This window comes from Schistocerca cancellata, chromosome 3 (assembly GCF_023864275.1).
Source record: "Schistocerca cancellata isolate TAMUIC-IGC-003103 chromosome 3, iqSchCanc2.1, whole genome shotgun sequence".
NCBI classification, from domain to species: domain Eukaryota; kingdom Metazoa; phylum Arthropoda; class Insecta; order Orthoptera; family Acrididae; genus Schistocerca; species Schistocerca cancellata.
The window spans coordinates 325242908-325257943 of record NC_064628.1 but is presented as its reverse complement, the minus strand read 5'-3'; the positions used below and the strand labels follow the sequence as shown (position 1 = coordinate 325257943).

The 15036-nt window shown below is 40.6% G+C and overlaps 1 pseudogene; it reads right to left on the bottom strand.

The window, feature by feature from the left end:
- Positions 1-918: 918 nt before the first annotated feature.
- LOC126177452 (5S ribosomal RNA) lies at positions 919-1036 on the bottom strand (annotated as a pseudogene).
- Between the last annotated feature and the right edge of the window lie 14000 nt (positions 1037-15036).

The following is a 15036-nucleotide window of genomic DNA, read 5'->3' as shown; positions in this document are numbered from 1 at the left end:
ACAAAATACTGATCAATGCGTTTTCGTAATCTTACTATCACCGATATCGACGTCGATTACTTTTGTTTCATATCGAACCACAGTAATGTTTGACTAGAATGGCAACTGTATTAACAGAGGTTTTTGTGGCCAGCCGTGCAATAAAATTTCTCGTGATTCTAGCCGCATCAATGCGCAATGCATCCCCGACGTTTCCGAGACATACTCTCCTTCCATCTTCTGGCGAAACTGTGTTGTCTCGCAAAACCGTCTGAGTATTTTGGTATTAATGACCTATGGTGTCCTGTGACTCGTCACAGAGTAATAATGCAATTGTGAACTCGTGCTAGAACGTCAACCAGTGGAGTAAGCTGACTTTCATCGAAACATAAATTGCGAAGACCAGGCACTTAGTCTAACTAGGTATGGGGAAGTAGGGTTTCAATAATGACTGAAGACGAGAGTTGTCTTCGTGGATCTCACCGCTGGTTGTGACACCGTATGAAAAAAATGGTCTACAATGTAAACTGCAGCGCGTCATACTATGGCAGAAACTACCACGCCTCATCAGTAACATACTGTGTGATATAACCTGTCAGATAGTAATGGGTGGTAATACACAGATGTTTAAGTAGGACCCACAAAAGCGAAAATACCTTCTAGCACACCCTTAGTAATATCAACACACTTTGAATAACATGTACTGCCAACTTTATGACCTAAAAAACTAAACTCCTCCCGAACAGATCATGAAGGCCCAACGGTACTGACCGGCCACCGTGTCATCCTCAGCTCGTAGGCGTCACTGGATGCGGATATGGAGGGCATGTGGTCAGCACACCGCTCTCCCGGCCGGATATCAGCTTCCGAGACCGGAGCCGTTACTTCTCAGTCAAGTAGCTCCTCAGTTTGCCTCACAAGGGCTGAGTGCACCCCGCTTGCCAACAGCGCTCGGCAGACCGGATGGTCACCCATCCAAGTGCTAGCCCAGCCCGACAGCGCTTAACTTCGGTGATCAGACGGGAACCTATGTTACCACTGTGGCAAGGCCGTTGGCCAACTTTATGACCACAACAAAAAAATTTAAAACCTCAGATGTCGTTAACTATTATTGATTTTTACTCTCAACATAGTTTTTAGGAAACCTGGAAATATTGAAGACATTCACTGGGAAAGTTACATCTGCAACTGAAACTTAAATTTTTGGGTTTAGTTTAACTGAAAACGTTTGAAACGTATATGAAATGTGGCAGAAGACGTGACTAAAAACAACAAATATTTTTTTTCCAAAATTCCAAATATAAAGTAACCAATTACATTACAATATTTTCAAAAGGTGATATAGAGTACCTCCCTCCCCCCCCCCCCTGGTATTGTGAGGATTAAAAGAAATGACGTATCTCTTTTGGTAACTACAGTTCTACTAATTAAATGCCTAATGATGTATTTCTGTACTTGTACTGGGTGGTTATAATTAAAAAAGCAGCTACTCACCAGAGGTCTAGTGTGGATTATAATTATCGTATGGAAGAGAAACTTGGTTCACAAGCTAAAGCGAAAATATCGAACCGATTAACGCTGAAAAAAAATTAGTTCCGATTTTGGCCACCAGGTGCAAATGTGACAGTGCACAGACAGCAGGTGGGACCACAAGCACTCGAGGGTATATGAAGCGTGTCGGGGCGATGGAGAAAACACTGCAGTCGTTGTCGTAATGCGGAAACGGAGCGATTTATCTGACGTTCAAAAGGGCATGATCATTTGGCTTTCGGACCAAGGCGGAAGCATTTCCTAAACGTCTAAATTTGTAAACTGTTCGCATACTGTCATGCTTAAGGTATACCGCGCCTGACAAAATCGGGCTTTTCAAAACCGGCGCCAAGGCAGCTCTGATGCACCGCGGGCCATAGATCACAGGGGTTAACGATGGCTGCGGTGATGTGTACGGACGAACAGACGCACAACTATTGAGCAACTGATCTCCCGGATGAACCAAGGGGCTAACAACAGCGTCTCCTCAACGACTGTTCAGCGAACGTTGCTGCGTGTGGGCCTCCGTGGCAGGCGCCTGTTTCATGCACCCATGGTGACTGCTCTTCATCGGTGAAGAAGGTTGGAATCTGCACGCCAGTACCACAACTGGATGTCCAGTGAGTGGCAACACGTGGCTTTCCAGGTGAATCACGTTTCATGCTCCATTGGGCAGATGGCCGTTGGATCATCGGAAGTGTCCAGGCTGGAGGAGGGAGCCTTATGGTCTGTGGAATGTTCTCGTAGCATTCCCTCGGTGATCTAGTCATTGTGAAACGCACAATGGATCAACACATGTATGCATCTACCCTTGAGGACCATGTCCGCCTCCAGATGCGGTTAGTTTCTCCTCGGCATGAAGGCATCTACCAGCAGAACAACTGAAAGTTGTCACACACTGGTACTGCATGTTTCAAAGAGCATCTGGATAAGTTTACCATACTCCCCTGGCAACCCGGCCCTCCGGATCTGAACGTAATAGAGAAACTGTGGGGTCACATGGTTCTGACTGTCCTCACCATGCATCCTCGCCGAGAAACCTGCGCATCTGGCCATAGCGCTGGAGTCGGCATGACTCCACATCCCTGTTGGTACCTTCCATAACATCACTGATTCTCTTCCTAAGCGTTTCGCAGCGGTTTTCGCTGAAAAATTTGGTTATTCACGTTTTTTATATCTACATCTACATCTATACTACGTAAGCCACCTGACTGTGTGTGGCGGAGGGTGCCTTGAGTGCCTCTATCGGTTCTCCCTTCTATTCCAGTCTCGTATTGTTCGTGGAAAGTAGGATTGTCGGTATGCCTCTGTGTGGGCTCTAATCTCTCTGATTTTATCCTCGTGGTCTCTTCGCGAGATATACGTAGGAGGGAGCAATATACTGCTTGACTCCTCGGTGAAGGTATGTTCTCGAAACTTCAACAAAAGCCCGTACCGAGCTACTGTGTCACATTCATGTGACTGGACTGTTTATAAGTAGTATCTGAAAAATAAATATGTCCACCTATGGATGGTGCTGGCGCCTGCGCTTTTTATCCTGTACATATCAGACAGACTACAAATATGAGGACGTAAGTCTGGTTATTAGGGCGACCTAACGATAGCTGACCACACCAAGCGGACACAGGATGCTACCAGTCTTTCCCAGTATCTTAAAGTTCTCGAAAAATTGTACTCTGATTGGAGACTGACTGTCAGCACAGTTTGTGAATAATAGGGAAGCCACAAAACCTCCCAAAGTACACTCGGAAATAAAGTGCTTCGCCATACTCAGTTTTCTAAGTACCTTGGCGTCGTACTGGATTGCGCTCGTCCTTTAGGATACAGAAGCATTATAGTTCCACTCTGAAATGTTCTGATCTAGGGCTTGCACGAGAAGGCGCTGGAAAATAATGCCTCCAAGTTCTTTATGTGAAAACCTTTGGAGCTTTTTAAATAAAACAAAGGTGACTAACGTGTACTACATCTTTATTCTTCATTTCTAAACATTTGCAGCCCTCTGCTGCTAGAGAGATGCGAACTGTAGCATGTAACTATGTCGGTGCGTGAGAAACAGCGAGCTGTAATGGAGTTTCGAATCCGAAGAATCGTCCACACATGGAGCACCTTCTATTTCACCATGGCAATTCCAGACCACACACGAGCGCTGTGACATTTGCAGCAGTCCAACGCTTAGGTTGCATGGGGGCCTAATTAAATAAAAAATTAAAATGCAAATAATTTTAGTAGCTGTAAGTCCGATTACGAAAGTCTCGTAAACGGCTGGCCCTGACTAGTATTAGTACGCAATCTGACTGCTTAGAATGACAACAAAGAATGTAAGAAAATTTTCGTTAACACAGTTAATTAATTAAGTCCCCAGCAACTATAAAATCTACGAAGCCAACAAAGCACAAGTGTAGCTGTTCTGTGTGTGGTAGTGTGACTCAACGCACATCTGGCACGGTTCTTCTTCGACAAAACAAGAATTTATAAATACCAATTATACTGACGTGATAAAAGAAAATTAGAAATACTATAATTGCGTAAGGAAAGCAGAATTACACTCTAATACAAGAACACAAGCCAGATGCTTTGTTGACTGAACCTGTAATGGCACATTATTCAGGACACACAAATAATAAAAGAATAAAAGAAAATACCTCCATATATATTGACGAAATGCACTCTGACCATTACAATATCTCCATTAGAACAACATCTGCTATCTCTCCCATCAAACCACTGCATAAAACATGGAACAACAGTCTCCACTACCACATCTCACTCTAACTTCAGCTACAAGCAGTGTCCACCACAACTTCTCGGCAAGAACTGCCTGTCGCTGCGTCTCAATAATCACTGCCAGTGGAGGCGGCGGAACAATACTCTCTGGCGCGATTTCTGGCGCTGTGGCTCAGTGTAGCCACCTTTCATATGCCCTTCCTCCACCGGCTAGAATTTGATGGTATTTTTGCCAGCATTGGTGGTGAAAATACCACCAAATTCGTCAAAAAAAATACAGACAAAAATAAAAGATAATATTAATACGTAAATATCATATAACTAGATAAAATTTTGGCTTTGCACTGACCTTTCAATAGCCTAATATATAAAATACACTAAGCAATACAAATTCTTTCATACATGTGACTTTACGTGATAGTTTACACAAGTAATATGTGGTTAAACAGTTCAATCAATAGCGTCAGCAATGACGAATATGTACAGGTAAGAGTCTCATAACTTTTCACAAACAGTAATACACAAAAAAATCAGTTTATACAAATATTCACATAAAATGTTTACACAACAAGTGGTTGACAGTTCCAGCAGTAGCACCCAGCAATGTGGAGTAGGTGCAGACTCCAACAGGTGACATCATTTCAGTAGAAGCAGTCCATCAGTGGCACCCAGCATTGTGGAATAGGTGCAGACTCCAACAGGTGACATCATTTCAGTAGAAGCAGTCCCTCAGTGGCACCCAGCATTGTGGAACAGGTGCAGACTCCAACAGGTGACATCATTTCAGTAGAAGCAGTCCATCAGTGGCACCCAGCAATGTTGAAGAGGTACAGACAGCAAGAAGTAACATCATTTCAGTAGAAGCAGTTCCATTTGTGGTACCCAGCAATGTTGAAGAGGTACACACAGCAACAAGTCACATTTCTCAGTAGAAGCAGTTCATCAATGGCACCCAGCATTGTTGAGTAGGTGCAGACAGCAAGAAGTAACATCATTTCAGTAGAAGCAGTTCCATTTGTGGTACCCAGCAATGTTGAAGAGGTACACACAGCAACAAGTCACATTTCTCAGTAGAAGCAGTTCATTAATGGCACCCAGCAATGTTGAGTAGGTGCAAACAGCAACAGGTGACATCATCTCAGTAGAATCAGTCCATCAGTGGCACCCAGCAATGTTGAGTAGGTGCAGACAGCAGTCCATAATATTCACTATCACTGATCACACAGTTCATCAGCAGAAATTAAACATGTCCTAGTGGCACCAATCATGTAGAAAAAGTACAAGTAACAGTCCATAATTTCACCATCACTAATCAGACAGTTCAAGCATGAACAATAGTTTGAATGCACATACAAATGCTTTTACAATGCTCTTACACTAAACATACAAATCATAACAAACACACAAATGATATCAGATAATTGTCATATTACTATTACAAATACACAAACATCAGTAAACCTATAATATTTATGGGTGTCAGTGCAAGCCACTACAAACAAATAAAATAATATTTAGGAGATAGGTGGGTAGGATTAGGAAAGGAAAACACACAAAACACACTCACTCATCTTTCATCCACATTAAGTACTACTGTGTAATAGAATAGTGTTAACTGTGTGAATCCACTTCTGTCAAAATTTCATGTTCATCATGTGTATCAAGTAGTAGTGACAGCAATGTATAACAGTCAATAATAGTTAAGTCAACGTCATAGTCATCATGTCAAGACCAATGTTTGCCGAGCCAGATCAAAATGTACGGTTGCTGAACAACTGTCAGTGTGCCAGGATATGCAACTTCCTCTCTCCAAAAAAAAAGTACATACTGCTTAGTGATTTAACAAAGTGTGTGTAGACAATCTTCCTTCCATTTTAGTGTTCTAGTCTGCTATCTTCATCCTCCTTGTTCCATATAGACCAACAACAAAAAAAAAAAAAAAAAATATGCACCTCACTTATTTTACCTTTTATACACCATAACTCCAATCAACTTCATATAATCTCAATACCTCCATAATACCTCTTCAATACGTCGATACATATAAACCTTATTGCCAGTATCATTTCACTTCCATAACAACTCTTTCCTCTAGTCAGTCTCCTCGATCGAGTACAGATAAAATCCTAACGCAAACCTCCTCATCCCATACAATCTGAAGACACACTGTCAACACACAACCTCTGTGTAATCCATCTGACCAAAATCTTCTACTCATTATGAATTATAAACAAAGAATGCATACATGACCTCTAACAGACTTAGTTCGAATAACTCTCAGTAATTAAGTACGATTACGGAGTGTGAATGATCCTAATATTTCACAGTGTGTACACCACTTCAAGAATTATGGCAAACAGAAGCAAACATGTGGAGTATTTCTTGTGTCAAGTGTCACTTCCTATTTCAATTGCTCACGAAAAATGCAGTGTAATAACTGTGTTGGTATGTCATGTCGTTAGCTTCCTTCCTATTGGCATATATTTATACAGCTTTCATAAAACCTCCTGCTCATGTGACTTCTATGAAGTTTCTTGTACTAATGTCGTTCGTCGAATTATAGCAGTTCATTTTCTTATCTTAAAAATATAAGGCACTGAGCGTAAGCAAGACAAGCAATAGCGAGTAAATATACCAGTAGTGAACAGAATGTCAACAAGTGGATGCAGCACAATTCTTACAACGAGGCTCTGCCAAGCGAACAATCTGTAACTAGTACCATAGTGAAACCTAAACTCTATGTTTGTACACTGTACATCAGCATTGCTATATACCAAATTAAAATATAGTTATGACAACAAGCAGAAATGTGTAAATGTGCAATCCATACGCATAGCAGTAAACATATATCTTACGTACTAAACAGGTCATTAGCATCGTATCTTAATAAGTAAACATGAAGGCGCAAGCAGATAAATCACAAAGTATAACTTACATACCTAACCACATCAGCACAATTAATCAGGTGACAATTATAATTTAAATAAATAAGCACAGCAGGCACATAATAAAAAAATATAACATCAGTGAAAAAGCAGTGCAGTCAAGCGATGCATAATATACACAAGTAACAATCCAGTTCATTAATAATCATTGTCAAAATCAGTTAACGTACGCAAGCACGTCGCTTCACAAGTAATTTCATTGAACATGTAATTAGCACAAGTATGAATCACATAATCGCGAGCAGCAAATTACGTCTAAAGTAAGTACCTAAGTGGAAATATGTTACCTGAAAAATAAACTCAATTAATAATTACCTTTTTAGTTTATTACTTTCTTCTTCGAAATGACATTTTTCCTGAAATTTTCTCGATAGCAAGTCGTCTTAACGTCGGACACGCACAGAATTTACCTGAAGTTCTTAAATATTTTATAGAACCGTATCCTGAAAAATACTGAATGTTAATAACAGAATTCATCAAGTCACTATAGCTTTATACTGAATTTAGTCGGAGAAATTAGACTGTGTATTTATTTATGGCTGTCAGTGCATTCGCACTGAGCGCTCGATCAGCTGTAGGCGTGTGACGTAGGAAGTGATTGTTTGCGGTCAACGACTGCCTTGTGCGGCGCGCAGCCTTGACTGTTGCTTTGAGTATGTGCCGCCGCCGCGGAACACGGCGCGGTATCCTTGTACTCTCCGTGTGTTTACATACCACTGTTAGTTTCTCAAAAGTATGTCATTCTACAAAAATTTTTCAAAAGTATATCATTCCACAAAAATTTTAACGTTAGATATATGATGTATTCCCTTAGAGCGTCGTGATTTAAGAGTTTCTACTTCGACAGTGTTATCATGAATAATTTTGCGAATTCTATATGGACCGTTATAAAGCAGAAAAAATTTGCGACACAAGCCTTTTCCTTTGTGAGACAAACGATGAGCCTTAATTAACACCTTCTGGCCAACTGACAAGATTTTTAAACGACCAGGACGCCTAGCTGATTTCTCTCTTCTAGCAGCCGCAGATGCAATATTTTGTAGAGCCAGGTTGACAACTTCAGAATGCCGCAGTTTCCGTGTAGGCGGAAAACGAACGATTTCAGAAATGCGATTTGTCGGTGCTTTGTTTTTTAATATCAGTATAGGTGGTAAAGAAGTTAAGTCATTAGGAAGTTCATTCAGAATGTTTTGAAAAATATGAAGATACTGATCCCACGTTCTGTGATTCTGATGACAATAAAGACGACACAATTTATTGATTTCCTTCATCCATCTCTCTGAAGCGTTAGATTGAGGGTGAAAAAGTGAAATGAAAATTGGTTTAATTTTACGACGCCGTAGAGTACGAAGCCAAATTTTAGAACGAAACTGTGATCCATTATCTGATATAACCTTATCAGCATGACCAACTTCTTTAAGAAAATGGTTAATGAAAGCATTAGATACTGAACAAGCTGTTGCTTTGCGTAACAGTGTAAAACACACATATTTTGATGTCAACTCCACTGCTACGAAAATGTACGCAAAACCATTAGTAGATCGAACCACTGGACCGAACAAATCAACTGCAGCCATGTCCTTTAATTTTGCTGGAATGATAGGAAACAACGGTGCTCTGTGAGAAACTGTCGGCGGCTTAGCCTTTTGACATAATTTGCATTTGGCAAGAACAAGTCGAATACGTTTTTCCATATTATTGAAGTAGCAATTTTCTCGTAATTTATGAAAGCATTTTCTGGGACCAAAGTGTGCATAACTGAAATGCGTATACCAAATCAGCTTATTAACCCACTCATCAGGAATACAAACTAACCAAACAGAGTTGTCGACCGATTTTCGTTTAAAAAGAATGTCATTGCGAACTAAATAATGCTGTCTAATCGCTACGCTTTCCTTTCTCTTCCACTTCTCCTTAATGTCCTTCCAGATTGGATCCTTATTTTGCTCCTTAGCGATGTCCTGGAGCGAAGACGAAATAAAGTTCTCAAACGCAACACCTTGAATATACATCAAACAATAATTGTTTTCCTTGCAGTCCTCTTCAGCACTTTGTTTCAAACCCATAGGTGCACGTGATAAAGCATCGGCAACAATATTTGAAGAACCCTGTATGTAAACAATACTAAAATCAAACTCCTGTAGGTACAACGCCCATCGTGACAATCTGCCATGAGTTAATTTTGTTGACATAAGAAATTCCAGAGCTCGATGATCGGTGTAAACCTTAGTATGTCTGCCAAACAAGAATGTCCGAAATTTTGTAAAAGCCCAAACAACAGCCAAAGCTTCAAGTTCCGTAATCGAATAATTCTTTTCTGATTTAGAAAGAACACGACTTCCAAATGCAATAGTCCTTTGTACTACAACGCCGTTTTCTTCTCTCTCTTGAAATAAATGTGCACCTAGGCCTTTGTATGATGAGTCCGTCGCCAAACAAAAATCTTTAGATAAATCCGGGTGTGAAAGAAGTGGAGCAGCAACTAAAGCATCGCGAAGTTGTTCAAATTCTGATTGAGCTTCCTCATCCCAACACCAATTAGATTTCTTTCCAGATAGTTCACATAAACGAGGTGTGGCCAAATTGTCCAATCTAACAAAGCGTCTAAGAAAATTACAGACACCAAGGAAACTACGAACATCACGTTTTGTGGTAGGAACAGCATAATTACGAATTGCGTCTAATTTCTCTGGATCAGGAAGAATACCTTCTGTAGAAATAATGTGACCGAGAAATTTCACCTGAGAACGACCAAATTCAGATTTTTCTAAGTTCACCGTAATGCCAACTCTTGCAAAAATACGTAATAATGAATCCAAAATTTTGTTGTGCTCACTCCAAGAATGTTTAGCAATAAGAATGTCGTCAACATATGAAGTAATATTGTCACGAAGATAAACAGGTAAAATTTCATTTAAGCTGCGAATGAATGCTGCTGTAAGTCCAAACGGTATTTTCCAAAGTCACTTTTGGGTAAAATAGTCATATCCGGTTATTTTTTAGCGTCTCTCTAGATAGATTGATAGTCGAAGAGTTGTTTTGATAGATGCAAAGAATAGTAAAAGAGTAGGCAGCGGTGCAGAAAACTAAAAGAGAAATAGCACCACTACAGCTCGGGGCCCTATGCTCGCTACGGCACATATTCACTTAGAGTAGTGAATCTCCTGAGGACTCTAATAGCTGCACATAAATTCTAGTTTGTGACTTTGTGGCACATCTGGCGGAAGTGCGTACGTAAATTGATCTAACCATGAACATGGATGTATCTCATTCTTAGAATTACGAAAGATCTTAAATTTCCGAACAGTCAAAAAGTGTTTATAGTCAAAGTTTTCGCCTCGTGGCGACAAAGACCTACCGCGTCTGTCCCAGTCCCAATGTCGATTATTGTCAAGTTCGCGCGCCTGGCGCTCTCTTGTTGCATCCCGTAAATGAAACAAATTATTTTCTTCAAACCCCTCTGGTATCTGTGATTCTAAATTTCTTTTGCCGTCTTTTCCTACGATTTCGCCTTCAATTTGTTTGACTTGCTTTTTTAATGCCTCAAATTCCCTTTTCACGCGTTCATTAAATTTTCCTTGATTTTCAACATGTTTATTTATGCTCTGGTACTCTTCGGTTTCTGAAAATGGTAATGGAGCTGTGTCATCTGAATCTCTGTCCCCATTTAAACTAAGATTTGTCAATTTATCTGAAATCTCCTCCACTCTTTCCGATAAGTCACCAATTTGTTCTCTCTGTTTATTTACGTCTTCTGTAAGTGTCGCGACTCGGGTTTCAGTATTGTCACTTTTAGTAGTTAACTGTTCATACTGTTGTGTTAGGTTATCTAATCTGTCATTTGGTACGGATTCCCCGATTCTCTCAAATATTTCTTCCTTATCTTTTGCACGTTGTAAATTTAACTCTGAAAATTTCTATACTATCACGCGATCTTTTTCTTCCTGTTCCCTGCCCTGTTCCTCTTGTCTGATTTCTGTTGAAATTAATCTATTATTGTGAGCCTTCAAAATCGGTTGTACTTCTTCTCTAATTTCTTTATTTGATTCGTCTTTCATGTATCTGAAACATGTCCCTGTTCGTGAGCCTAACTGTATTTGCATTGTTCCCATATCAGTTTCTAATTCAGATCGTAACTGTGATCCCACTGCTTTCATCTCGGTTTTAATTGATCCTGTTTGTGAGCATAACTGTGTTGTCATTGCTTTCATTTCTGTTTTAATTTCAGATCGTAACTGCTCCATTGTTCCCCTATATGTTTTTAATTCAGATCCCAAATTTAGTATAGCATCCATCAACTGCTCCATTTCTTCTGTCGTTAACCACGCAATCTGAGAATTTTTCGATTGTGAAAAATTTTGAACTGTTTCCGGACTATTTTCCCTGCTTATTAAATTGTTTTCAACACCATTATTCATCATACTGTTGTCCTGTGTTGGCGAATTCGCCATGTCAACAATTTCGTTATTCTCACTATTCATCATTTTTGCCTTCTTCATCGATCGCGTAATCATTTACAAAACATACAAAACTCGTCACTGTACGAAAATTTACACACAATGACACTTTATCACCAACAATATCAATCACACGAAATGCTTCCTTCAAACACGATTAACGAACAATAGAAGAATGACAATCACCAAATCTACACATGCAAAATACACTACAATTACTAAACTACAAATTACTACAACAATACTACTGTCTACTATTTTTACAATCAGAAGAATTCCAAGGGACGATCCTGGCAGGATCGCCACGTGCATGGGGGCCTAATTAAATAAAAAATTAAAATGCAAATAATTTTAGTAGCTGTAAGTCCGATTACGTAAGTCTCGTAAACGGCTGGCCCTGACTAGTATTAGTACGCAATCTGACTGCTTAGAATGACAACAAAGAATGTAAGAAAATTTTCGTTAACACAGTTAATTAATTAAGTCCCCAGCAACTATAAAATCTACGAAGCCAACAAAGCACAAGTGTAGCTGTTCTGTGTGTGGTAGTGTGACTCAACGCACATCTGGCACGGTTCTTCTTCAACAAAACAAGAATTTATAAATACCAATTATACTGACGTGATAAAAGAAAATTAGAAATACTATAATTGCGTAAGGAAAGCAGAATTACACTCTAATACAAGAACACAAGCCAGATGCTTTGTTGACTGAACCTGTAGTGGCACATTACTCAGGACACACAAATAATAAAAGAATAAAAGAAAATACCTCCATATATATTGACGAAATGCACTCTGACCATTACAGTATCTCCATTAGAACAACATCTGCTATCTCTCCCATCAAACCACTGCATAAAACATGGAACAACACTCTCCACTACCACATCTCACTCTAACTTCAGCTACAAGCAGTGTCCACCACAACTTCTCGGCAAGAACTGCCTGTCGCTGCGTCTCAATAATCACTGCCAGTGGAGGCGGCGGAACAATACTCTCTGGCGCGATTTCTGGCGCTGTGGCTCAGTGTAGCCACCTTTCAAGGTTCACTGTCATCGATCATTGCACTTAGAGTGCCGACCTATAGATATGAAGAATGAAGATGTATAATGTTAATAACGTACGTTGTAATTAAAAAGCTTTAAGAGTTTTCACATAAAAAATTGGGAAGCATTATTTTTCAATATGGTCTCGCATGTCACGGGATGCTGCTCATCTGTGTGGTTGAAAAGCCTCCATGTAAGGAAACTAGATGTGGAACTAAACGATGCGATGGATATCAGCTGGGCATGAATGAAAGGTACGCAAGTGCAATGGTTACCTGTACTGAGCCACCTTGCCCCATCTCAACTCTGCAGAAATGGCTTTCTCCTCTTTCAATTGAAGAATGCTGTGCATAAGGATATTCCCCATATGTTACTGGGAATATTGAGGTCCAGGACACCACCCGATAGGTTTAGCAGAGCAGCTATTACAAGCTGACTTCAACATCAACGCACAGTGGCGAAGAGACTGCGGCGTCATTTGATGATTCATCGAACCATTTCCGACCCCGCACAAAGGTCTACTGGGTTCCAATTACGCCACCATAGAAGGTTCTTAACAGGATGCGAACATCACGAGGGGTTTGCCAGGACCTTCTACACAAATGGGGCAACACCTCAAGTCCTTAATGTGAGTGTGCTCCTCTGCACCACACAATGCGGCGTATTGTGAGTGACTGCGACGTCAGAGCGTACCCAGGAGGAAAAAGGGTTGGACAAAAATATGAAAGCACTAAAAACACAACACTTTATCATGCCTAATACGGTGTAGCAAACCACGTTGGCGCTCGAAACAGCTTCCATTCGTCTCGAAATGGATAAATACTGTTCCAGTAAGGTTACCAAGAGAACCTTATATGATTCTTACTGTAGAATAGTGGCACGTCCAGGTAATGATGATGGAGGTGGATAGCGATCCTGTACCATTCTCTCCAAAGTAGACCGCAAAGGTTTCTATAATATTGCGATCTGGTGAATGTGGTGGCCAGGGAAGATTCATCAGTCTATCCTCGTGTCCGTAAAACCATTCTTGGGCGATTTGACCTGTGTAAATGGGGGCCTTGACGTCTTGGAGCACAGCATCGGCACTGGGGAACAGACATTGTACCGTGAGATGGAGCTGATCAGCCAAACTGATCACATGCTCATATATCAAAGCGGTAGGTGGATCGAAACAAAATGTCCAGACACACTGTGACCAAAATGGAACTGAAACAGAGGATGACAGACTAAAGGCCGAAATACTAACTGTCTTTTTCCAAAGGTGTTTAACAGAGGAAGACTGCACTGTAGTCCCTTCTCTATATTGTCGCACAGATGACAAAATGGTAGATATCGAAATAGATGACAGAGGGATAGAAAAACAATTAAGATCGCTCAAAAGAGGAAAGGCCGCTGGACCTGATGGGAAACCAGTTCGATTTTACAGAGAGTACGTGAAATGAACTTGGCCCCCTTCTTGCAGCGGTGTACCGTAGATCTCTAGAAGAGCGTAGCGTTCCAAAAGATTGGAAAAGGGCACAGGTCATCCCCGTTTTCAAGATGGGACGTCGAACAGATGTGCAGAACTATAGACCTATATCTCTAACGTCGATCAGTTGTAGAATTGTGGAACACGTATTATGTTCGAGTATAATGACTCTTCTGGAGACAAGAAATCTACTCTGTAGGAATCAGCATGGGCTTCGAAAAAGACGATCGTGTGAAATCCAGCTCGCGCTATTCGTCCACGAGACTCAGAGGGCCATAGGCACGGTTTCCCAGGTAGATGCCGTGTTTCCCGACTTCCGCAAGGAGTCTGCTATAGTTCCCCACAGTCGTTTAATGAACAAAGTAAGAGTATATGGACTATCAGACCAATTGTGTGACTGTATTGAATAGTTCCTAGATAACAGAACGCAGCATGTCATTCTCAATGGAGAGAAGTCTTCCGAAGTAAGAGTGATTTCAGGTGTGCCACAGGGGTGTGTCGTAAGACCGTTGCTATTCACAGTATATATATAGGGTGAGTCACCTAACATTAACGCTGGATATATTTCGTAAACCACATCAAATACTGACGGATCGATTCCACAGAGCGAACGTGAGGAGAGGGGCCAGTGTAATTGGTTAATACGAACCATACAAAAATGCACGGAAGTATGTTTTTTAACACAAACCTACGTTTTTTTAAATGGAACCCCGTTAGCTTTGTAGCACATCTGAACATATAAACAAATACGTAATCAGTGCCGTTTGTTGCATTGTAAAAGGTTAATTACATCCGGAGATATTGTAACCTAAAGTTGACGCTTGAGTACCACTCCTCCGCTGTTCGATCGTGTGTATCCGAGAGCACCGAATTACGTAGGGATCC